General features: G+C 36.3%; 1 protein-coding gene across 1 annotated transcript in view; it reads right to left on the minus strand.

The window, feature by feature from the left end:
• TENM2 (teneurin transmembrane protein 2) overlaps positions 1 to 25,490 on the minus strand; it is a 1,882,184-nt gene that overhangs the window by 1,287,636 nt on the left and 569,058 nt on the right. Inside the window, exon 5 of the mRNA XM_082724104.1 lies at positions 12,875 to 13,023. The gene's annotated coding sequence lies outside the window, so the exon portion shown is untranslated. The remainder of the gene's footprint in view (positions 1 to 12,874; positions 13,024 to 25,490) is intronic.

Below are 25,490 nucleotides of genomic sequence, written 5' to 3' on the forward strand. Positions count from 1 at the left end.
TTTATTGACCAGTGTAATGACATCATCAGTAAGTCTCAGGATTTATTCATGCTTCAGCCTATCCTCATAATGTTAATAGCCTTGTACATGATAAAACTTTCAAGAGGAATGGAGTCCTTGTGCCTGGCACAGAATACAAAAAGGACAGTGGCTGCTAATGTCTCGCTTCAGCTGTCATTGAAAGATTCCTTCAAAGTCTAGGGTCATGAAAATAGTAAAAAGTAATTTTAAATGCTAGTTTTCAGAAAATGTTTACATGTGGAATCATGCAGCTTTTGCAATTGCTCATTAAATATCTGCAAGTTAACAATATTCACTCAATATTACCAAACCACAGGCAAGAAAGCGTGCGTTACGAGGAGAGAAGATTCCGCTGGCAAAGAATATTTTCAAAACATACATGCTCACATACGCTCAGAAAACAAAACAAAACAAGAAAACAGAGACCAAATAATTACCCATGTATGGGATGAGGGGATTCCTAAACACAAGGTTTTTCAACCTTTAAAATATAATTTTCCTCAAAATTCTCTACCATTTCCCTAGAAATAATGTGTTTAGATGAACTTAAAAAAAAAAAAGCCTACAGCAGATACATGACTAATTTTAGACTCACACCCTTGGCTAATACATTTTTTAAAAAAATGGAAAAAGAGGCAAAAATCAAAGAACAGCAGGGAAAAAATACTATCTTGAGGGCATACAGAGGCAAAAACATGGAAATGATGTTCAGAGTTAATGGGCCTTTTTGTGTCTCTTCTCACATGCAGCTATAAGCAGTCCTAGTTAAAGTTAATTAAAGTTAGCGCCTTGCTTCTACAAACAAAACTGGTTCAAGAATCATTCCCTGTTTTTGAGCTACTGATTACATATTAAATACCATGTTATGGTCAAAGTAAGTACACTGTTGTTATATTAAGAAAAAAATACACATATAAAAGTGTAAGTTTAGAGGTAGAAGTAATATATATGTTTATATAAAAATTTATTTATAAAAAAGATATATGCACATATGTGTATACACACACACACACATATATACATACACACAGTGTAATGTTCTTGTATAGGCTGAGGCATCATGATAGTCTTAGAGTGATCAGTTAACTGATCTGTTTCAGTATGCACATCTGTAATATGGTGACCATTATAGTACCTCTCCCACAGAGTTAATGTGAGTGTGAATGAGTTAATGTATATCACACTTAGAACACTGCCTGGTATGTGGTAATAAGCACCATGCAGGTGTGAACCATAATAATTATTCTCTTGACTAAACCTGCCCTTTTACAATAATGATTCATAGGGTCTCTTTTAATATAGAGTCTCACTTTTAGTCTTAGAAGTGCCATTTTTCCATTGTTTTCTTAAACTTTTTTACATATATGAGAAAAAATAAGTTTGATGTGATTACATATGTCCATGGTGTCAGCATCATATTGTAGTTAAGATCCAAGACTTGTAACATGAAGCAAATACTGGCTCATATCCACTTTCTACCTCTTTGTAGCTTCATGACTTGGGAGAATGGCCTAACAACTCTAAGTTTTGGGTTTCTTTTCTAACAAATGAGGATAAAAATAAGATGTCCCTATGGTAGTTGTGAAGATATGCAATCAGTGGTTTAAAAGGTTAAAATAGTATCTGGCACAATAAAATAATGATAGAATTTTTACTTTTCTCCTTTTAATTATGAGGATGATGAGGTATAAGGAGAAAAAAGCAAGAAAAGCCCATTATTGAATATTAATAGTTGTTATCAGGGGGTGAGATAATGAGTCTTTTTTTCTTTCTTTTCTACATTGCTCTTTTTCATAGTGAGCATGGTAGAAATATGGGATGAAAGTGTGCTAGAAACCTGGGGTCACAGTTCAGAGGAAGGAAACCTATTTCCAGCAGTGGGTGACCAAGTGGAAGTTATTAGACAGGTAGGAATTCTCTAGGTGGACATGGAGGGAGATTATTACATAGAGGAGGCTGGGCCAAGTTTTCAAAGGAGCAGCACAGTCTGTAATAGAGAAAAATGAGCAAGCCTGACATGATGCTCTTAAGGCTCTGTGGAAGAATAAAAGCAGAAGTTGAAGAACTAGGAGAAGGGGGGTGGGGTATGGACATAAAACTTGGACAAAAACTTGAAATTTATTCTGTAATAAGTAAATAGTCACGTAAGTAGGTAAGAAATGGGACTGTGCAGAGTCCCAAATTAAGCTTTCCTTATATTTGAGAGTAGCATGTAAGGCAAAAAATCAGACAAGGAAAATTAACCATGACAATCATTTAAACCTTTGCCCCCATAGCATGGGGGGAGATGCATCCCATGTGACAATCATGTACACAACCATGAAGACCAAATTCCTTATGAGGCAAAATTTTTAGAACTGTAGTTAGACTGAGGAAGGAACAAAAGAAAGTTGATGTGTAGGTATCTGCAGGCTTTCAAAATATTTCACTTTTAGGAGTAATGTTTAATGAATCCCTAGCAGTAAACAGAAGGGGGGAAATGTTATGTTATGTTTTTGCCACTCTATGCTAATATTAAGCAGCATTTTAATAATATTTATAATTTACAATAATATAACATAACATTAATGGCATTTTTATACATGCTAATAGATTTGTTTGTGATTTTTATCATTAGACCAGATACTTTATACTTTATCTGCGGGGTTTTTTTTTTGTTTTCGTTTTTGTTTTTAGCACAAAAGCAAGTAGAATATCAAATGGCTGTGAGAGTCTGTAAGTTATAAAGTAGAAATCAAGGGCATTAAAATATAAGGTCAGAGAGACTGAATGATAGAATTAAGGATGACTTAAAGGACTCACTGAAATTATGTGACCATTGGCATACATTAGCAAATGTAGAATTGCTCTGGTCGGTGGATGGCCAGAAAGCACATAGATGTTTTGACTTGTGGTAGTTGAGGTGAGAAGATACATCAAATTCTAGTCAGCCAGTAGAATAGCAGCTCTAAAGAAACAGGTCAGGCCAGGTGAGAAAGGTTTTGGATATAGGTGGAGTTGACATGGAAGGCAAATAATTTCAGAATTTTGTGTAGAGAATTTAATTCTCTACACAAAGCCTTGACTTATGAGAATGGGACACTTACTTGTGTATACTTTTAACTAGCTAATTTTAACTGAAGTTCCTGAGGACGCCATCTGCAGAGGGCTCCTATAAGAACTAAGGAAGTGTGTCTTACCTTCATCATTAAAAACTCCATGAGGTTACATAACCTCCTGCTTCATTAGATTTCTTATATCAGTTCTTAAGGTGCCTTCATTCTAAAGGATTTACTCAGTCATCCCTCAATTATAATTTTCCTACTTTGTGATTATATAATCCAGAAATATTTAACCATTTTTCAGGTGTTTTTTTTTTCCTTCCTATGCAAAATCTACTTGATACTTATAGCTATCAAATTTTCTTCTGTAGGTTGTCATGTATATAATGAATACTTAATAAGAAGAAAGCAAATGTTCTCAAACTGAAGAGAGGAAAGAAAGGTCATGACTACTTTTGGAAGTAAACTCACACTTAAAAAAAAAAGACCAGAAATGTTGACATTTTATATAAAATAATAATAATAATGTCTACAAGTTATCAAGCACCTACAATATTTTAGTCCCTGAATTAAAACATTTAAACATGGCATCATGGTGAATCTTCTAACTATCCCTAAAGCAAATACAATTACCCCAGTATTAAGAAAAAAGAGAAACTTGAGACTGAGAAAAATTGATCTTGCTGAAGGCTACAAACTGGAGGTATATGAAACCAGGGTTCAAAGTCAAATCTGTTTAACTCCAAGGCTCAGCTCTGTCCACTACAACCCAGTGCTGTCCTAACTTCAACTCTGTTCAATACACTTAAATATAAACTGTAAAATGTTTCTTGCATGTAGGTATTGTACTTTTTATTTTCAAAATATTAATCAAAACTTAAAATAACTCAATATGAAGTAATAAGTCAGAAAAAATATTTGTTGTGGATTGCCAAGCCTACTTGAATACTTGAATTAACAGTAAGTTTTACAAAACTGAATCTTACTTTGAGATATACTTTCTTTTAAGATTGAAGTACTTTTTAAAATAAATATAAGCCTGGACAAGTCTAGTATAAGAATGGAAGCTCTTCCAATACTATCCACTTACTAATAAACATGTGCAGAGAGCGGAACAGAGCAGAGGACTTATAATTCTTTGACCGTACCTAGTAGCAGAGATTTCTGATATCATCATGTGAAAAATTGAAGAATAAAACCTCCCAAGAAGCTGATGTAGGAAAACAGGACAAACTAAAAGATAGGTGGAGAACAGGCATGAAGAACTTTAACAACACAGAACCATGGAAACAAGAAGGAAAATAAAAATGACTGAGAGAAAATGTTCAAGAGACTTCGGAGCAAAAAAATATAGATATTAATCTCATGATAAACATAACATGTTGAGGGAGAAAAAGCAAGCAAAATCTCATTCCGCTGAACAGAAGTGATTCAGTTGGGAGAAATAAATTTTTAAAAGAGTCAAAAGGAAAGAGACCAGAGAAATAAAGTGAAAGACAATCCAATACAAAAATAAATGACAAAGCAGGCAGAGAAGTATTGTATTGACGAAAGAGATTGATTCTCCACATCAGAATGACAGAACCTGAGAAAGGAACAGAGGGCTCCTTATTTCCAAACAAGAGTGGGTGGGGAAAAGGGAAGTAATTAATAATTGAAAAAAAAAAATCCGAAAATTATCAGAATCCAGAGCAATTCTATCATAGTAGAGATAAGTACTATCACAATTAAGATTGTAGTTAAGCAGAAATGCATAAAGAAGTACCATTAGAATATAAAAAAAAGCCAACTTTATAATCAATAAATATAGGACTTTAGTACATTCATATATATTTGTAACTGAAGGCAATCAATAACTAGTAAACCTGCGTAAGGATAGAGGTATTTTTATTAGGATCATTATTAATTTTGCTAAATTTAGTTCTGCGTAATGTTGAGAAAATTCAGACTCACTTTTAGTGGACCGGGAGACATCTTAGGTTGGCTTCTCTAGGCTATCAAGCTGGGCCAGATAATTTAGCTCCAGTTTCCCTTTCTATTAAATAGGAATAAACTATCAGCCCAACCTACCTCACAGTGTTCTAAAAAGAATTTCCAGCTTTTTATGAATTGCTGTACCTACTTGTTGCTTTAGAAGGGCAGTCTGGTAAATGGGAAAATTATTTTTGGAATAAGAAATCTGGATCGGAATCCAGACTCTGGTGCTCACCATTTGTGTAACCTAGAAGAATTAATGAACATCTCTGACCCTCAGTTTTTTCATCCAAAAAAGTGAGAGTAACTGCACATTTCACAAAAGTGGTGTGAAGATTAATGATCTAATAATCTGCAACATGGTAGGCATTTTCAAAAATGATTCCCTTTTCCTTGATATCATTATTACCATCACCATTCTTATTCTGTTGTTAAAGCTGGCATATTGATAACTCTTTTTTTAAATGGTTGTGTAATTATAGGCCTTATTTCTGCTTATGTAGCATTCAAGCCTGGCTTTTTAATTCTGAAAGAAATACACACACACACACACACACACACATAGAGAGATATAGATATAGATATGGGTATAAAGATATATAGATATATAGATATATCTGTGAGTGCTCCAATACCTTTCATTCCCATTTTGCCATTGCTTTTGTTTAAAATAACCAGACACTTTCTCTTATTCAACTAAAAACCTAGACCTACATGAAGAGTAAGAAACACAATGGCTCTGATGTTAGACAAACTAGTTTTCTTCTCATTTCACCTCTGTTGCACACACCCATTCATTCATATACAGGTAATTTTAAATTATCAACTATAAACCAATTATCTGCCAGGGCCTCACTAACCCCATGGAGATTACATCCAGTTACATGACTTTGGATACAATCTTTATAGTAATGATACCATATTCATATCCCAAGCCCTAAACTTTACTATGGACTCTATATGACTTAGATATCCAACTACTAGAACAATATCTAAGGTAGGATGTTTAATATGCATCTCAAATTTAGTATGTCAAAAACTCAGCTCCAAGCCCTTCCTCCAAAACATGCTGTCTTGCAATATACTGTCTGTTATTTGTGCCTCCATCTTTCCAGATACTCAGCCCCAAACCCCTGAGCTGACTCTTGACTTATATCTGTATCTATGCTGTCAGTTTCACCCACAGCCCATATCTATGCTGCCAGATTTACCTTCAAAAAATATGTATCAAAAAAAGTATATCTATCCATAATGACACTACCCATCACCTTCCCTGCCACCCACCCTCAGTTTAAGCCATATCTGATTATGCTTCCCTGAATTATTTTAATACCTTCTAAACATTCTCCTTGCTTCCATTCTTGACCTCTTTCAGTTTGTTCTCAATACAGCAATCTGTGCGTCTCTGAGGAAGAGGGAAACCAGGTCACATCAAACCTATTACTCAAACATGCCTTGTCTTCCCATCTCACTCACAGTAAATTGCCTAGAAGGGCCGAGAAGTTTTCACCCTCCTCTACCCACCACCTGTCTGACTTGATACTGTGCTATTCTCCCTCTCATTCCCTTCTCTCTAGCCATACTGACCTCTTTGCTGCATGCAGACATGTCAGGCTCATTTCTGTCCCACACCAAGGAACTGTTACCTATGCCTGAAACTCTTATTTTTTATCTGACTTCATGGCTCCCTCCTTTGCTTCCTTAGTTCTTGGTTCAAATGCCACTTTCTCTGGAAAGATGTCCCTGACCACTCCCTCTCTAGGCCCCTGCCCTGCTGTATTATTTTTCACAATGCCTTTCCTCATTTCTCATTCTACGTATCTTGCATTATTTATAGGCTTATCTTTGTCCCTCTACACTAGAATGTTAGCTCTTTGAGGACAGGGAGTGTTGTTTATTTTTGTTAATTACTTCAAGGAACTTAAATTTGAAGGGTCAGGGCGGGATGACAGTAAACAGGGATACCTGTCTCCAATTTCGATGAGGAAAGAAAGGTTTCCTAGAAGTAAATGCATAAGGAAGTCACTGAATTCCTTGGAATTTTAGTACCCTTGTCTGGAAATTGTAGATAACCAATCTACCCCCTTAAGGAGGAAAACTAAATGAGATCAGGGATATAACACACTTGTCAGAGGAACGGACACCTCAAAGACACACAAAATGTGTTCAGCACCATTGTCATCCTCTCTAAAATGCTCTGATTTTATGTTCTACTCCTGCTATTTTCTACCTCTCAATCTTTATGTGGAATATTGAAGACAGTAGCAGTAGAATTCTTTCAGTTATTTCAGGTCCAAATAAACAAATGAGATTTTGTAGAATTTGTTGAAGAACTACTGCTTATCTATTTGTCCTAATCATCTGATTACTGAAAAGCAACCAGAATTAATGCAAAATGCTCAAGTAGTTAACAATCTGGGTGTCTCAAAAGATGTTATTAAAAGGATGTTAGCAGGACTCTCTCATTGTTCTAAAACTCTTGATTGTGGTAGGCTCTAAAAAGCTCCTTCTGAGAAACGCTTAGTAGAGGCCACACGTAACTTTTGGAATTATTATTAGCTTTGCACTCAGATTTTATCAAAGTCCAGGAAGTCCAGCTGAAGTGTGGTTACTGACGATACAGGGACTATTAACTTGGATACTTTTTCCTCTGCCCTACATATATTCTCATGAATGACTAGAGCTAAGCTATTAGTGCTGCCTGATGCAATGAACCTTTGTACACACACAGACAACATTTAGCAAGTAGCAAGACACACGGACTTATATTTAGCAAACAGAACACACACACACACACACACACACACACACACACTACAACTAAGTTCTATTTATCAAACATCTATTACCTATCATAACTGGATAATTACACATAGTAATATAAAATATATATATATATTTATATAAATATGTGATAATGCTTTGATCAAGTTATTTTATGCTAGCTTATATATGTATAAATGCAAATTATATATATATATATCTATATTACTTATATAATCACCATTACTTATATTATTACTCTCTATATTACTTATATCGGTTGTCTATGACAAAAACGCATATACAACTTCAGGTATTCCATGAACATGTACTTAGAAATCTGTATTATAAAAGTCTTAAAAATACAACATCACACTATTTCCTGTGGAAAATTTTCTGAGAAACAAAACAATAAAAGCACGAGTTAGGATTTTCTCCAAATGCTTCCTTACTAGCCATCTTCTCTTTTGACACTGACCTTTACCCTTAAGGAGACAACATGGGGCTATTTCTGTTTCTTGAAAAGCATTAAATCAATTTCACTTTTACTTGAAAAAGAGTTGTTGAGTGCTTTTATAAATGTCCCACAAATAAGAAAATAAGAAAGAGTAGGAAATAATCTCTTTAAGGAGATCAATCAACTAAGACTACATAGACTAAAATTCACACCAGTTAAGATTAAAAACCATAAGAAATATATATGATCATAAAGAATAAGAAGTAAAAATACAGGCAAAATTTAGTGAGGCATATTCTCAGACACTGATGTAATTTAATTAAGGAAAATTTTCATTTACTTATTCTCATGTATGCGTTTAAATACCCTGTGGACTATAAAGCATTACATTAAGACCCCAAGTTCTAGATAGTATAGCACTGTAATGTTAGAATCAAATATAGGACTCTTCAAAATTGATGAAGAAAGAAAAACAGAACCCTAGACCCTCCTTGAGCTGAAACAGATGGTATCTGCTCAAAGGGTCTCAAAGAGAAAAATTAAGCTTTCTCTTCATATGTTTGACATGTGACAAAAAACACTGAATGAAATCATACAAAATAATTATCACTCAAGGCCTCCTTTTACTTCTGGAGGCATGGGCTACTTTGTTAATACTTCATTTTTAGATCACTGAGGCTAATTTCTAAGAATTTTCCTTCTTTCACAACAGTCAAATTGATATTTAAGGGTCATAGTCTTTTGCAAAAAAATATTAATGTGAAAAAGAAAATCCATTAAGGTAAGGAAACAAACAAAACAGAATCTCATGCTTGGGGACAAGAATAATTTATTTGTGCATGTAGGACAATGAGTTATTTGGTCTTTCTTCACAAATGAGATAACTGTCATATCCCATCATATCCCACTACCATGAATTATATATAACAACATTTGGTGAAATATGAAATTCTAAAAATACACTGAAAGGCTGGAGTCATCTTAATGGTTTATTATGATAGGTGTTCCTGGTTCTGAAATATCTTCTTTCATCGAAGACAAATGGGGGCGACATTATTTTAGAAAGTCCACATCTTTTAAAAAGATGGATTAAAAGCTCTTTGAGACAGCTGTGCTGTTTTATTAGAAGAACAACATTTTCTTCCTAAATAGTCCTTGAGGGCAATTGCATGAAATAATCAAGGGATGCTTTGGGCCCCATTCAAAATTAAAGCTCAAGGATATGTTGCGTAGGAGAAGATGGCAGGATAATCACTTTTGCTGTGAATATAAACATGTGAGTAAGGACAATAAAGAAAATCAGACTTAAATCAAAGTGCTGATGTTATACTTTCACATCCAGAAAACCTATCCTTCTGTTGCACTGCTTTACACCTAGGCTTTGAAATCAGAGAAAAGTATATTTGAGCACCTTCTCATTCTGTAAAGTCATACAACCTTGGTCAAGTTGATCAAACTCTTATAAGTATCTTTATCTTCTTCTGTGAAACAAGGACAGTCTGTTATACCTTTCTTGGTTGTGAGGATTAAATGAGATAATGCAGGTAATGGGCTTATGACAGTGTGCTTTGGAGAACTGAACAGAGCTTCTATTTTGGAAAAAATATGGTTTAGTAGGTAAGCCCATGAGCTCTGATGTTAGATACTCAAGGGTACTCTCTCACTTCCTGTGTAACTGTGAGAGATTGATTCCATCTCTGAGAGCGAACAGTGGTTGACTCATCTAAAACACAGAAATGATAGAAGTACCCACCTGTAAAATTGTGAAGGTTAATCACAAAATGTAAAGTGCTTGCTACAGGGCTTGGCACATAATTATAACAACAGCTAACAGTGACAGGCTCAAATGTAACCTTAAATAACAACACATTAATATATACAAATATAATATTCACAACTTCCAAGGTTTTTTTTTCTTCCATTTTAAAGGTCTCTTGGTTTCATTCTTTGTCTATTTTCATATCTCTCAAGTGCCTCAGGGGAAAAAATCCTAAAATATCATGGATATACAAGGGCAGTGTGGAACATGGGCACTGCACCTGTCATCATGTCACTCATAATCACTTTTCTCTGCTCAAATGTGCACACCTGGGGAAGGTTGAAAACTCAGTCTCCTACATTATCCCCTATTTACAGTTGGGTAGGGAACATCTGGCCAATTAATTTTCAGTAGTCTAGGAGGCTGGATCACCAATTATAGCATTCAAGGGTTCTTGTTTTTATTACCTTCCTATCATCAGCATACACTGGACCTGGGTGAGCTGCTTCCTAGAAGAGCTTATATTGCCAGCTAACATTCTAGAGAAGGATACAAACAGGGAGCCACAAATCACACAAGGCAGAACTGTAATTGGATATGACATTCAGTTCAGATTTTTCTTACGAACATACAAACTGCTTATACTAAGCCAAGTTAGCCAAGTTATGAATCTAATTACTTTGCCAAAGATAGTCATGAATTTCCATTTGGATTAGCCATGAGGTCAAGCAATAATCTTCAAATTATCCTCACATATTCTGTTTCCTAATAAGGAAAAAAAAAAAAAAACTTACCTTCCTCAACTTATGATGGGGTTACATCCCCACAAAGCCATCCTAAGTTGAAAATACCCTAGGTCAAAAATGTATTTAATACACCTAGCCTGCCATAGAGCAGAGCTTGGCTTAGCCTCCCTTAAATGTGCTCAGAACAATTGCACTGGCCTACACTTGGGCAAAATCATCTAATACAAAGGCTTAAATAAAGTATTGACTATCTTATGTAATTTATTAAATGCTGTACTGAAAGTAATAAACACTGTGTTTGTATGGGTAGAGAACTGTTGTAAGTGTATTAGTTGTTTCCCCTTGTGACAGTGTACCTGCCTGGGAGCTTGCTGTCATGGCCTGGCATCATAATAAAGTATTATATGCATATCACCAACCCAGGGTAAGATCGAAATTTAAAACTGAAAGTATGGTTTCTACTAAATGTATATTGCTTTCATGTCATGGTAAAGTCAAAAAATTGTAAGTTGCAAAGTGGTCTGTATAGCCTTTAGGATAAATTTTAAGAGTCCCCCCCAGATTTATCCTGAATAGAATGGTTCATTCAAAAATAATGAACCAAACCCTCCTATTATGAGTAATTGTTTCCTACTGTAATAACATTTGCTAAAAATCTCAGTTTGGGACTCTCATTAAAGCATAAATTTAGGGATAGGAGGTGTGTATGAGGCCAGCTTCTCTTCTAGGGCTCCATGTTCTTTGTAATTATCACGTGTCCAATAAATACAAGTTTGTGACAGTTCTGTAGTGAACTCAGCAGGGCCTAGATTTTTAAGTTTTTTTCTTAAGAATAAATATCAAATAATCTGAAAAGGCATATTAAAATGTAAAAGTGCGGCCATTTTTTTTTATAGTTGCTGACTGCAGGGACTCAAAGGAAATTTTCTTCCTCTACAAGGCAGACTCCCACTCCGGTTAATGGAGAATATGAACTTTAACAATGTCTGATGTGGCACAAAGTTTGACATGCCTGATCAACACCCAGAATCATCCTGAAGCAGGCAGAGAATACTGGTACTGGAATATTGGGGGGAAATGGGGCAGTTATCATTTTGTAACAATATTGACTCCATATGCATGCATAGATTATATATTACATGTGTATTTACACAAGTTTTCTAGTAGGTCAAAAGTTGTATCTAGAATTTTTTTACTTGAACTATTTCTCTCCCACTACAGATAATGCTAGCAGGACTGAAGTATCTTACCTCCCTGTCAGAGGGTGGGCATATGAAGTTAAGCTTCACTGGATCATTTCCTCTTTCCTGAGTCCTTAAAGAGGCAGATCCTTGAAGGGACCCTCTGCTAGTTTCCACTACCTAAATTTTAGAGCTTCTCTAGTTTCCGTCATTTTGTGAGGCTTGATTATTGAGTCATCTATTTGATTCTGTGAGAAAGCCAGTATGTTTTCAATTTATTCTTTTGTTTTGTCTCCTTACATCAGTTAGTATTGGTCTCTGTTGCATGCCATCAATGGTCTCTGATTCATGATGTATACATGTCCCCACTTCCGGCAACCTCCCACTTTAGGAAATTGACACAGGATATGTGTCTTCTCTTGTCCCATAAATTACAAGACCACTTTGAATTAAACTTTTAAAACATCCTCACATTCAATTACATTAATAAAATACTCCTTTAAGAGCAATGAAAGTGATTTAAATATGTATTTGGTCTTATTTTTTGCTGTACTTCAGACTAAAAACTTAAAAATAAATAACTTCATTGATTCTGAAACATTAATCTTTTCTCAGGACATGGACCAAACCTGACTAAATGCAAATAAGTTAGTTTCTGTATTTGGACATCAGAAGCAATATTTTTCCAAGTTTTAAATCATCCACATAGCATGTTAAATTATAGTGCCTCTCTTTCTTCTCTGACAGATTCCAACCTTTTGATTCTCTGCCTTCTTTCTTTGCTACAGTAAATTGATCCTTTAAAACATCCAGGTGCAAATGAATTAATGGTCTTCTATTGTGAGTGAGAGTGATTGGAGTCCCTCCCCGCTCCTTCTCTACATTGAGGTCCTTTCCCCTTCTGAGAAAACCCACATATCAATTAAACTCACCTGCTAATTAAAAGCTTGTTTGGAAAAATCCTTGCTAGTTAGAAGCAAAGAAAGTGTAAAGGTGTCTAAAAATAGAGGCTTTGAATGTCAATTACTTCCTTCCTCCTTGGTTCCTGGTTCCTTGGGTTGAATTGAACGCTGATAAAGAGCTAGGGAAGGGAAAAAAAGAAAAAAAAATAGTAAGTATCTTTTTCACCTATATTTCCCTGGGAGTATATCATTGGTTTAGTAACTTCAGCTCTTTGTCAGCAACATCAAGATACACAGTTTTTATTCATGAGACGGAAACACCATTTCTCACTCCTTCTTATATAGCCACACTGATTTCCTGTATAAAGGCAGTAGAAACCCCAGTTCTTATACACTGGCTGTCAACAATCAAGCCAGAGCTTTTGTGAGCTGAAATATCAGAGGAATGAAAGTGAATGTGGAAATGATGCCCTGTTCTCTTTCTTAATGACACATGCCTGCTCTTAGATCCTCAACCACTGTTCACTCCTATCTGCTTTTCCTGAGAAATGGGTCCTAAGGGCAGATTTATACCAATACTAGATTGTCTTTTCTTTCTTTTCTACCTCAGACTTAAAAGCTACATTGCTCTAAAGTAACATGCTAAGTATCAAACTATACAAAATAAAAGAAAATGATAAAAATAGAACTCAGGAGACTGGAAAAGTCACAGTATGAACAAAGCCTTTTTTTTTTTTAAATGTACCAGACAATGAGAAGAAATTAAATTATGATCTGCCTTAGAAAATGACAGCTAATTTATCCATTTATTCATTCACTTAATATATTTTGTTAAAAGTCCACTATTTGGTAGTCACTGAACCAGGAAGTGGGAATTAGAAATGAAATTAAGATCTAGTTCCAGCCCTCAGGGAGTTTATAGTCTAAGAAAATAAATTGGGAGCAAATAGAAATTACAATAGCATGTGATAAAGCTGGCAATAGGAGAAACCCAAGCAGATAGCCCAGATGTGGAAGATCAAAGACTTTCAGAAATGGTAAAAGTTAAGCTACGTTCCAGAGGTTGAAAATAAATTACACAGGAAGGGGAATGATAATAGGGAAAGACATTCCAGTGTTGCTGAATATGTACCAGAAAAGAGAATAGGACACTTTTGGTGGACCATCTGTCCATAGTTCACAGAAAGGAAAGGCAAAGCCAAAAGAAAGATCAAAATATAATGGTATTTTAAACTGACAAACAGAAAAGAGTGAGGTTTTTTTTTCTTTTTAAATATTTTATCATTTATTTGATAGGGAGAGCATAAGCAAGGGGAAAGGAAGGCAGAGGGCGAGGGGGAAGCAGACTCCCTGCTGAGCAAGAAGCCAGACGCAGGACTCAATCCCAGAACCCTGGGATCGTGACCAGAACTGAAGGCAGACACTTTGAGCCACCCAGGTGCCAACTGGTGAGTTGTTGTTGTTGTTATTGTTGTTGTTTTATAATAGGATGTATAGATGGAAATAGGAAAGGACAAAGGTTCTCCATTTCATTAATTTCTTTATGATGTGTGAGAACAAACTATGTGAAGGTGGCTATGAAAAAACTTATTTATGAAAAAATCAGGGGTTAACTGACTTCACATAACTTAAGTCCAAAAGAGATATACTCCCTATAGATTTAAATTTACAGAATTATGATACACTGCATTGCACAGAATAAGGATAAAACCGTTACTAATACAGCAAAGGCCTGTAAAAAGACAAAGCATTCTCAGAAAAAGAAAAACGATTTCCCAAGATGTTTATGTTCCAAAATAAGACATGGTTTGAAAAAAAAAAAGAGAATATATGTTTACACAATGAAATACTGTAACAATGAGATTAAAGCAAATGTGATCATCTTCAGTTCAGTTCAATTAAGGATATTGAGTAATTACTGTGTGCTAAGCTTGTTAATAGGTTCTAGATCAGTCATAATTGATAAATAATGCAGTCATCCTAAAACTGAAATACAAACAAGAAAGATTATTTTTAAAAAGAACTGTCAATAAGTACTCAGTATTATGAGTACTCCATGTTTCTTCTGTTCTATCACCTAGAATATAAGGCAAGAAACTTTTCTTATTCACAGCCATGTCCCTGGTACCTAAAATAGTGCCTGACACTGTGATTAAGTTAAATGGATAAGTTGTAGTTCAATGAATGGTCTCTGGATGTGAGGGCTTAAGCTCTGGTTTTAATACAGCACTATGGCTATAGCCCTCTTAATCTTTTTCCATATCTTATTTTTGTTTGAGGCTGATAGAAATGGTACGCCTAACTATAAAATCCAAAGTTCTTAGATAAATCATATAGCCCCAAATTAATCCTCCAAACTGTAAATCACCCTCCAATGATTTCTTATTGCAATAAAATAAAATCTCAAGTCTTAGCACGCCCCGCTTCATCTCAACATTCATCTGACATTTTCCATACTATAGGCACACCGGCTTACTTTCTGTTCCTCAAATGCACCAAATCTGTTTTCATTTTAGGGCTTTTGCCCCCTTTTCTCTGCCTGGAACATTCTTCTCCTAGAATTTTTCATGGATCATTCTTATAAAGATCTCAGATCAAATGTCACATCTTCAAGGAAGCCTTCTCTGACCATCCTTTTAAAATGCCTCATTCACCCATCAGTATTATTTTAGCATGTCATCCTGCTTTATTATCTCCATAGCAGTTCTTATTATTTGAAATTTTCTTTTTGTTTGTTTGTCCCCCCTTCCTCCACAACTAGACTGTTAGCTCCACAAAGAGAAGGGAATTATATTGTTTATCCTTAAAGGACTGCCTTAATAAAGCAAGTACTCAGTAAATATTTGTCTGCCACATAAATGAGTAAATTATCCAATGAGTCCCTCATTTAAATTTAGAGAATTATAAACTACTTTTCAAAAGTTTAATATCATATATTATTATGAGTGAACAATACATTATGAGTGACTACAATCCTTTGTAAGTGTGAGTCCTATGAGGAGATTTTAGTCAGCTGTTCATTTCCATGGAAAAGGTACAGTTTAAATTAGGGAGATAGCATAGGTTAGCAGTTAAAATGGGGTATTAGAGCCAGAAACCCCTGGATTCATAACTCACCTTCTTACTGCATTTGAGTTCTTGGGTCAATTTATGCTAGTTTGTGAATCACAGTCTCCTCATCTGTAAGACACAGATTGTAACTCTCACTTTCCTGGAGTTGTGGGGTCCCATAAGATAATGAATATATTTAACATTGTGTACGACTTGTACTGAAAGCTCAGGAAACGTTAGCTCTTATTACTAGCCTCATCATTTTTAGGAAAAAGTTAAAAAATGAAATGCCTTATTGTGAAAAGTGTGAAATTAACCCTTGAATTGAAACATTTTAGTTGAATTTTGAAATTTAAATATTTAAAAACAAAGAATTTTTGTTATATTTTCCCTCTGTTAATATTTCTTTAATTTTTTAACTAAATTGAATTTATTAATTATTTTTTAAATTAATTTATTTATTTTCAGAAAAACAGTATTCATTATTTTTTCACCACACCCAGTGCTCCATGCAATCCGTGCCCTCTATAATACCCACCACCTGGTACCCCAACCTCCTACCTCCCCGCCACTTCAAACCCCTCAGATTGTTTTTCAGAGTCCATAGTCTCTCATGATTCACCTCCCCTTCCAATTTCCCCCAACTCCCTTCTCCTCTCTAACTCCCCTTGTCCTCCATGCTATTTATTATGCTCCACAAATAAGTGAAACCATATGATAATTGACTCTCTCTGCTTGACTTATTTCACTCAGCATAATCTCTTCCAGTCCCATCCATGTTGCTACAAAAGTTCCGTATTCGTCCTTTCTGATGGAGGCATAATACTCCATAGTGTATATGGACCACATTTTCCTTATCCATTCGTCCGTTGAAGGGCATCTTGGTTCTTTCCATAGTTTGGCGACCGTGGCCATTGCTGCTATAAACATTGGGGTACAGATGGCCCTTCTTTTCATTACATCTGTATCTTTGGGGTAAATACCCAGGAGTGCAATTGCAGGGTCATAGGGAAGCTCTATTTTTAATTTCTTGAGGAATCGCCACACTGTTCTCCAAAGAGGCTGCACCAACTTGCATTCCCACCAACAGTGTAAGAGGGTTCCCCTTTCTCCACATCCTCTCCAACACACGTTGTTTCCTGTTTTGTTAATTTTGGCCATTTTAACTGGTGTAAGGTGATATCTCAATGTGGTTTTAATTTGAATCTCCCTGAGGGCTAGTGATGATGAACATTTCTTCATGTGTCTGATAGCCATTTGTATGTCTTGAATATTTCTTTAATTTTTAAAGCAAACACTTGCCAGTTTCATTTCTCAGCTTTTATATTTACCCACACTGCACAGTGATTTACCAAAGCTTCTTTTGTGTAACAGTAAAATTAGACTTCATTTTATTTTTCATTTTATGAGCAGAGACTATAATTCTAAAAGTTCTCTAGTATTTCCACAATGCCCTCTTATATCTTAAGTCCCTGTTAAAAGTTTCCCAACAGGTTTTGCAGCTATTTATCAAGTTGAAGTAATTTTTAAAAAAGATTTTACTCATTTGAGGGAAAGTAAAAGAGATCATGAGCAGGGGAAGAGCAAGGGGAGAAGCAGACTCCCCAATGAGCAGGAAGCCCAATGTAGGACTGGATTTTGGGATTCCAGGATCATGACCTGAGCTGAGGGCAAACATTTAACTGACTGAGCCACACATGCACCCCAAGGGTTTAAGAAATTTTTGCTGATATAATCATTCTCTTTATTTAACCAATCTGGAGGTTCATCCAGGTCCCATGCCAGTATGTTAACTTAATCTTGATGAGGAATGGCTATTCTACATCTTCAGAAAGCAATCAGTGAGGCAGATTTAGTTTTATAACTTACATATAATATTGTTTTCATCTTAACTCCCATTTTTTCCATTCATTTGGTGCAGACCTAAAATGCCCATATCAGGATATATGTAGCGTTTAACAACAGAATGCCAAACTTCTTTCGTCCCTTGCTAGGTTAATACTGTATTCTCTTTGAAAAACAGAATCCACCTTTTCATCTCCTGTAGAGTAAGACTATTCCTGTTTTTGCAGAAATCTGTAATTTTTTTCACCCTTGAAGCCTGTATATAGAAAACCAACCAGAGCAGGTTTTTGTTGTTGTTGTTGTGGGATTTGTATGTTATACTTTTTTTTTTTTTTTTTTTTAATCCACAATCAGCTAGAGTTCTAGAGATCTGAATTATGTGCTAACTACTCTGGTTAATTAGAGTGCTATTTAATTTTTGTAATTCAGCCGGTGCCTGAATAGTGCAAAATCCATTTGACCTGTGTCTTACAGTTATCCATTTGCCACATGTCTCAGACCTTTTTAATGATGAACTGCTCTGACTGGTAATCACCTTTGGGCCTCTTGTTCTTTCTCTTTACAAATTAAAAAGGAGCCTGAAAAAACATCCTGGTGCAAGGTGCACAGGCAATACGGTGAGGTTACAAGAGTAAAAAACTAACAGCATTCCTGAATACTGATGACAAAAATGTAGTGAAACCATAGAATCTTCTCTCCACTATTTGACAAAGCAGCACACTGAACTAAGCAGAGATTAGCAGAAAACAAGCTAGAGAAAATGTGGGTCACACCCTATGTGGGGTGTGTTTATGAAGGAGAGGGGGCTGGATAATCACACTGCAGTTTTAAAAGATTCTAGGTATAGAGTCAATTAAAAGGGGTGGCTATTTAAAGAGATATAAATTTTAAACTAGCTTGTATTATAAGCAAGAAAGGGGTGCTTGGGTGGCTCAGTGGGTTAAGCCTCTGCCTCTGGCTCAGGTCATGATCCCAGGGTCCTGGGAATCGAGACCCGCAGGGGGCTCTCTGCTAGGCAGTGAGCCTGCTTCACCCTCTCTTTCTCTGCCTGCCTCTCTGCCTACTCGTGATCTCTGTCAAATAAATAAATAAAATCTAAAAAAAAAGAAAGAAAGAAAGAAAGAAAGAAAGAAAGAAAAGATAGTGAGTTGGACATAGAGGGGCACCAGGGTGGCACAGTCAGTTAAGCATCCTACTCTTGATTTCAGCTCAGGTCATGATCTCAAGGTCCTGGGTACGAGTTCTGTGTTGGGCACCCTTCTCAGCATGGAGTCTGCTTAAGATTCTCTTCTCCCTCTGCCCCTCCCCCTTGCTCTGGTTCTTTCTCTTTTAAAAAAGCAAAATTGAAAGAAAAAAAAAAAAGAATGGTGGTATTAGAGACTTATTTATTTAAACACTATTATTGTGCGGCTACTATGTGTTAGGCCCTTTTTTAGATAGTGGCAAAAGCATTTGACTTGACAAATGACAAGATTGCTGCTCTAGTAAAGCTTACTTTTTAGTTGGAGGGAGCCAAAAGGAAGAATGAATAAATAAATAAAGGACAAAAGAAGTCAGGTTACTATAGGGTAATGGGATTCAGAGAGAGTTAGAAGGGATTTCAGGTTGGGAGATTGGAAAGAAGTATTCTCTGAAGAGAGGACATCAAAAAAGCACTGACGGGTTTAAAAAAAAAAAAAGCAGTCACAAAGTACAATAAGCAGAAACAAGCTTGATATGTTCAAGGGAAAGAAAGTTGGTATATCTAGAGGGAGTGGAAGAGAGGAAACTAAAATCTGATGAACTAGGAGAAATAGGACTTTTTAAGTTGAATAAGAGATGAGATGTTAAGTAAAGTCTTTTATAAAAGAAAATAGCATGACTGAAATTAGGTATTTTTTCAAAGATTTTATTTATTTATTTGGGAGAAAGAGAGACAAAGACAGGGACAGAACATAAGTAGAGGGAGCTGCAGGCAGAGGGAGAAGCAGGCTCCCTGCTGAGCAAAGAGCCTGATGCAGGACTAGATCCCAAGAACCTGGGATCATGGCCTGAACCAAAGGCAGAGGCTTAACCAACTGGCCACCCAGGTGTCCCTGAAATTAGATTTTTAACAGATCACTCTGGTTCCTGAGTAGGTCACATATTATACAGGTCAAAGAGACAGAATTAGATCAGATCATAAATTCTTAACTCTAGGACAAGTTACAGTGATAAATCCAAGGTGAGAACAAGCAGATGCAAGATTTGGGAGATTTTGGAGGTAATGTTGACAGGCCCTACTGATGAGTTGAATATGGGGGCTGGACAAAAGAAACAAATCAAATAAAAATTTTAGATCTTGGGCTTCAGCAACTAGGTGGATGTCATGCTATTTATGAGATGGAGAATCTCAGAAAAGAGCAAGTTCAAAGAGGATGTTAGTCTATTACAACATCCATGGGGTAAGTCAAATTAGAAGTTAATGGGCATGAGTCTGAAGTTTGGAATATGTTTGATAAGAGGGAGATATTAGGGAACAGGTAGTGTTTTAAGGCACGAAATTAGATGATTGCATAGATAGAAAGAGCCAAGGTTGGAGGCTTTTGTGGTCAAAAAGAATAACAGACATCTGGAAGAGTAAGGAGAATCCATGGAGTTGGAAGAAAACCAGAGTGTGTCATGAGAGTCAAGAGAAGAAAGGAGTTCAAGAAACAGAGGGAGGGCCAATGGGAGAAACACTACTAAAGGTCCAGAGGAGGTAAGAGGGAGAAAAGTGTGTGAGTTCCAAGATTTATGTGGTAAATTGATTATTGATTCCACATTGATTAATGATTGATTGATCCACATTGAATCAAATCCACATTGAATAATGATTAATTATTCCACATTGATTATGTAGAAAAAATGATCTGATGTGGTACCTAGATCAAGAGTACACCATTGCCCTTCTCCACGTCACTCCCACCTCATTCTTACCTCCTTGCTTCCCTCATACTTTTGGTCTATAATCTCATGATAAAAATCAACAAAAGGTAACCAGTCCATTTTGATATCCTCTCCAAGCTTCTACTTTTTATATTATATTTCTTATATATCTCTACCTTTTTAACTTCTTCACATTGTTGCCAGAGCTAACTTCCTAAAACACAGGTTGGATTCCCCTTCAAAAATCCTTGGCAGCACTCCTCAGTCTGGAATTAAATGAAAAATTCTACCTTCAAACCTTGGCTTTAATGTATATGACCCATAAAATGGTCTCTGATTGCCCCTGCAGAATTATTCTTTCTTCTGTTCTTTCCATTGTACAGTGTTTGTACCTATACATGGCATTTATTAAATTCTACCTTGGGGAGTTTATATTTGTTCTCCCTATTACACTGGAAATACCTTAGGAGGAATTACTAAAAATTTGGGTTGAAGCAAAAACAGCAACAGCAACAACAAAACAACAGTAGCAGAAGAACCAGCTCAAAAATAATCACTAATACTTGAATATTTACTATGTGCCAGGTACAACAGCACTTAAAATAGATCACTTTAATATTTCTTCACTTTTGGGGGTAAGTACTATTATTATTCTAATGTTACAGTTGAAGAACCTGAGGTAAGTCACATGTCTAATAATAAGTGACTATCATGTATAGGTATATGCACATAGAGTTAGGATCTGAAGTTTATCTTCTCCCTAAGTTTATGGGGACTTCCCCAACATAATGCATAGAAATGATCCCTGGACTGAGAACCAAAAGAACTCATTTCAGAAAGACAAGAGTCATTTTACTTCATTGCCATAAATTTCTGGTTAAGGGATTCTTTAGTTTCCAAATTAATCAAGAGCTAAACCTCTGGAAAAGAGCAAGATGGCAGAGAAGTAGGAGACCTAAATTTCATCTGGCCCCAGGAATCCAGATGTTGTCAAAACATTCCGAACACCTACAAACTCAACAGGAGATTGAGGACAAGAAGAGCAGCAATTCTAGGAACAGAGAAGTGACCACTTTTTGGAAGGTGGGACCTGTAGAAAAGTGAATCTTAGGTGATATATGGGAAGAGAGAATGCAGGGGGAGGGGCTGGCTCTGGGCAAGTGGTAGAGCAGCGGAGCACAAAATTGGAACTTTCAGAAGTCTGCTCCACTGAGGGACATTGCTCTAGAGGCTAAGCAGGGGATAGAGCCCTTGCAGGGAGAGTGTGCTCTCAGGACCTGCAAGGTCACAAAAAGACCAGGAGCATCTGAGTACAGCAGAGCTCCCAGGTATTGGAGTGGGGAAGCTGACTACAGAGATGGAGCTGAGGAGTGAGCTCGGGTTACCTTAAACCATGATCCAAGGCATAGTCAGATCACTATTCTTCAAGCAGGGACCCCACATGTGGCAGATCCAGGGAGACCGCCTCCTTCCTCCTCTGAGAGGAGTGGTACGGGAATGAGTGGCAAGAATCTGTTGGGTTTGGGGACTCCAAATGGGGCCATGCACCAGAGATCAAAATGCTCGGGCACAGACCAGGTGAGCTCAAAGTGTGGTCAGAGACCAAGGAGAGTGGAAGGATTGACAGCTGTTCTCTGAGGACACATTGAGGAGGGAGGCCCCGAGCTCTCATTTCTAGGGCCAGAAATTGGGAGGCCACCATTTTCATTCCCATTGTCCAAAGCTCTACGGAAAGTGTTCACGGAACAAAAGATACCTGAAGCAAATTGAGCAGATTCCTTAGCCTGGTCCCTGGCAAGGGTGGACAGTTCTGCCTCAGGCAAAGACATTTGAGAATCACTGCAACAGGCCTATCCCCCAGAAGATTAGCAAGAGCATCCGCCCAAGACCAAGTTCACCAAACAATGAGAACTGCAGAACTCTAGAGCTAGGGGAATATAACACAAATAATTAATGGCTTTTTTCCATGGTTCTTTAATCTTTTAAAGTTAAATTTTTTTAATTTATTTTTTTCTTATTTTTAAAATTTTTTAATCTTTCCTATTTTAAGCATGTTTGACTATTTTATCTTATCAATAAATTTTTAAAAAATTTTTAAATTTTCATTGTTATAGTCATAATCTATTCCTTCATTGTATTTAACCTAACTTTTTGTATACATAGAGGTTTTCTTTCTTTTAAGTTTTGGGATACCATTGCTTCTAACAGATCAAAATATGCCCTAAATCTAGCACATGACTTTATTCTAGTCTCCACCCTGATCACATTCTTTCCTCTTTTTATTTATTTTTTCAACAACTACTTATCAATTCCTTTTTAAAAACGTTTTTTAAATTTTCATCTTTACAGTCATATTTCATCCCTTTATCTAGTTCACCCTTATTTTTATGTGTGTGTGTGTGTGTGTGTGTGTGTACGTATTTTTTTTTTTTTAATTTGGGGAGATAATTTCTTCTAACAAAATACACTCAAAATCGAATGTGTGGCTCTGTTCTATTCACCAGTATGTATGCATGTATGTATTTATGTGTATATATATATAAAAGAACAAGAGGCAGTACTGATGGCTAGGGACCTAATCAATATGGCCATTAGTAAGACCTCAGAACTACAATTCAGAATGATAATTATCAAGGTGCTACCTGGGATCAAAAAAAGCCTGGAAGATACTATAGAATCTCTTTCTGGAGGTATAAAATCCCTTTCAGGAAAAATAAAAGAACTAAAATCTATCCAAGTTGAAATAAAAAAGCTATTAATGAGGTACAATAAAAAATGGAGGCTCTCACTGCTAGGATAAATGAAGCAAAAGAGAGATTTAGTAATATAAAAGACTAAATGATGGAGAATAAAGAAGCTGAAAAAAAGAGAGGTAAACAACTACTGGATTACGAGGGGAGAATTCCAGAGAAAAGTGGTATCATAAGATAAAACAGTATTAGAATAACTGGGATTCCTGAAGAAGAAGAAAGAGAGAGGGGGCAGAAGGTATATTGGAGCAGATTATAGCAGAGAATTTCCTTAATTTGGCAAAGGGAACAAGCATCAAAATTCAAGAGGCACAGAGCACTTCCCTCAAAATCAATAAAAATAGATCAACACCCTGTCACCTAATAGTAAAACGTACAAGTCTCAGTGACAAAGAGAAATCCTGAAAGCAGCTTGGGACAAGAGGTCTCTCTGGTAGAAATATTAGATTGGTGACAGACCTATCCACAGACCTGGCAGAGAAGAAAGGGCTGGCATGATATATTCAGAGCACTAAATTAGAAAAATAGGCAGCCAAGAATACTATATCCAGCTAGGCTGTCATTGGAAATAGAAAGAAAAATAAAAAGATTCCAGGACAAACAAAAATATAAAGAATTTACAAACACCGGGGCACCTGGGTGACTCAGTGTGTTAAGCCTCTGCCTTTGGCTCTGGTCATGATCTCAGAGTCCTGGGATGGAGTCCCATATCAGGCTCTCTGCTCAGCGGGAAGCTTGCTTCCCCCTCTCTCTCTGCCTGCCTCTCTGCCTACTTGTGATCTCTCTCTGTCAAATAAATAAATAAATACAATCTTAAAAAAAAAAAAAAAAAAGAATTTACAAACACCAAACCAGCCCTACAGGAAATATTGAAAGGGGTCCTCTAAGCAAAGAGAGAGCCTAAAAGCAAAGAGAGAGGGATCCTCTAAGCAAAGAGAGAGCCTAAAAGTAACAGACCAGAAAGGAACAGAGACAATATACAGTGACAGTCACCTTACAGGCAATTCAATGGCACTAAATTCATATCTTTCAATAGCTACCATGACTGTAAATGGGTTAAATGCCCCAATCAAAAGACACAGGGTATCAGAATGGATAAAAAAAACAAGACCCATTGATATGCTGTATGCAAGAAACTCTTATTATACCCAAAGACACCTCCAGATTTAAAGTTAGGGGGTGGAAAACAATTTGCCATTCTAATGGACATCAAAAGAAAGCATGAAAAAAAAAAAAAGAAAGAAAGAAAGCTAGGGTGGCAATCCTTATATCAGATAAATTAGTGTTTAAGTCAAAGACTGTAATAAGAGATGAGGAAGGACATTATATCGTTCTTAAAGGGTCTATCCAACAAGAAGATCTAACAATTTTAAATATCTATACCCCTAACATCGGAGCAGCCATTTATATAAACCAATCAATAACAAAAAGAAACACATAAACAATAATACAGTTATAGTAGGGGCCTTTAACTTCCCCACACTGAAAAAGACAGATCATCTAAACAAAAGATCAACAAGGAAATAGAGGCTCTAAGTGACACACTGGACTATATGGGCATCACAGATATATTCAGAACATTCCATCCCAAAGCAACAGAATACACATTCTTCTCTAGTGCACATGGAACATTCTCCAGAAGAGATCACATCCTGGGTCACAAATTAGGTCTCAACTGATACCAAAATATTGGGATCATTTCCTACATATTTTCAGACCACAATGCTGAAACTAAAACTCAACCACAAGAAGAATGTTGGAAAGAACTCAAATACTTGGGGGCTAAACAGCATTCCACTAAAGAATAAATGGGTCAACCAGGAATTTAAAGAACAACTGAGTGGCTCAGTCGTTAAGCATCTGCCTTTGGCTCAGGTCATGGTCCTGGGGTCTGGGACTGAGCCCCATGTTGGGCTCCCTGCTCAACAAGAAGCCTGTTTCTCCCTCTCCCACTCCCCCTGCTTGTGCTTCCACTCATGTCTCCCTGTCTGTCAATAAATAAAAATCGTTAAAACAAAATTTTTAAAAAATCGTGGAAATAAATGAATATGAAAACACACTGTTCAAAATCTTTGGGATACAGCAAAGGTTTTTTCTTGAGAATGAAAATTACA

Source organism: Mustela nivalis, assembly GCF_964662115.1.
Source record: "Mustela nivalis genome assembly, chromosome: 3".
Lineage (NCBI taxonomy): Eukaryota > Metazoa > Chordata > Mammalia > Carnivora > Mustelidae > Mustela > Mustela nivalis.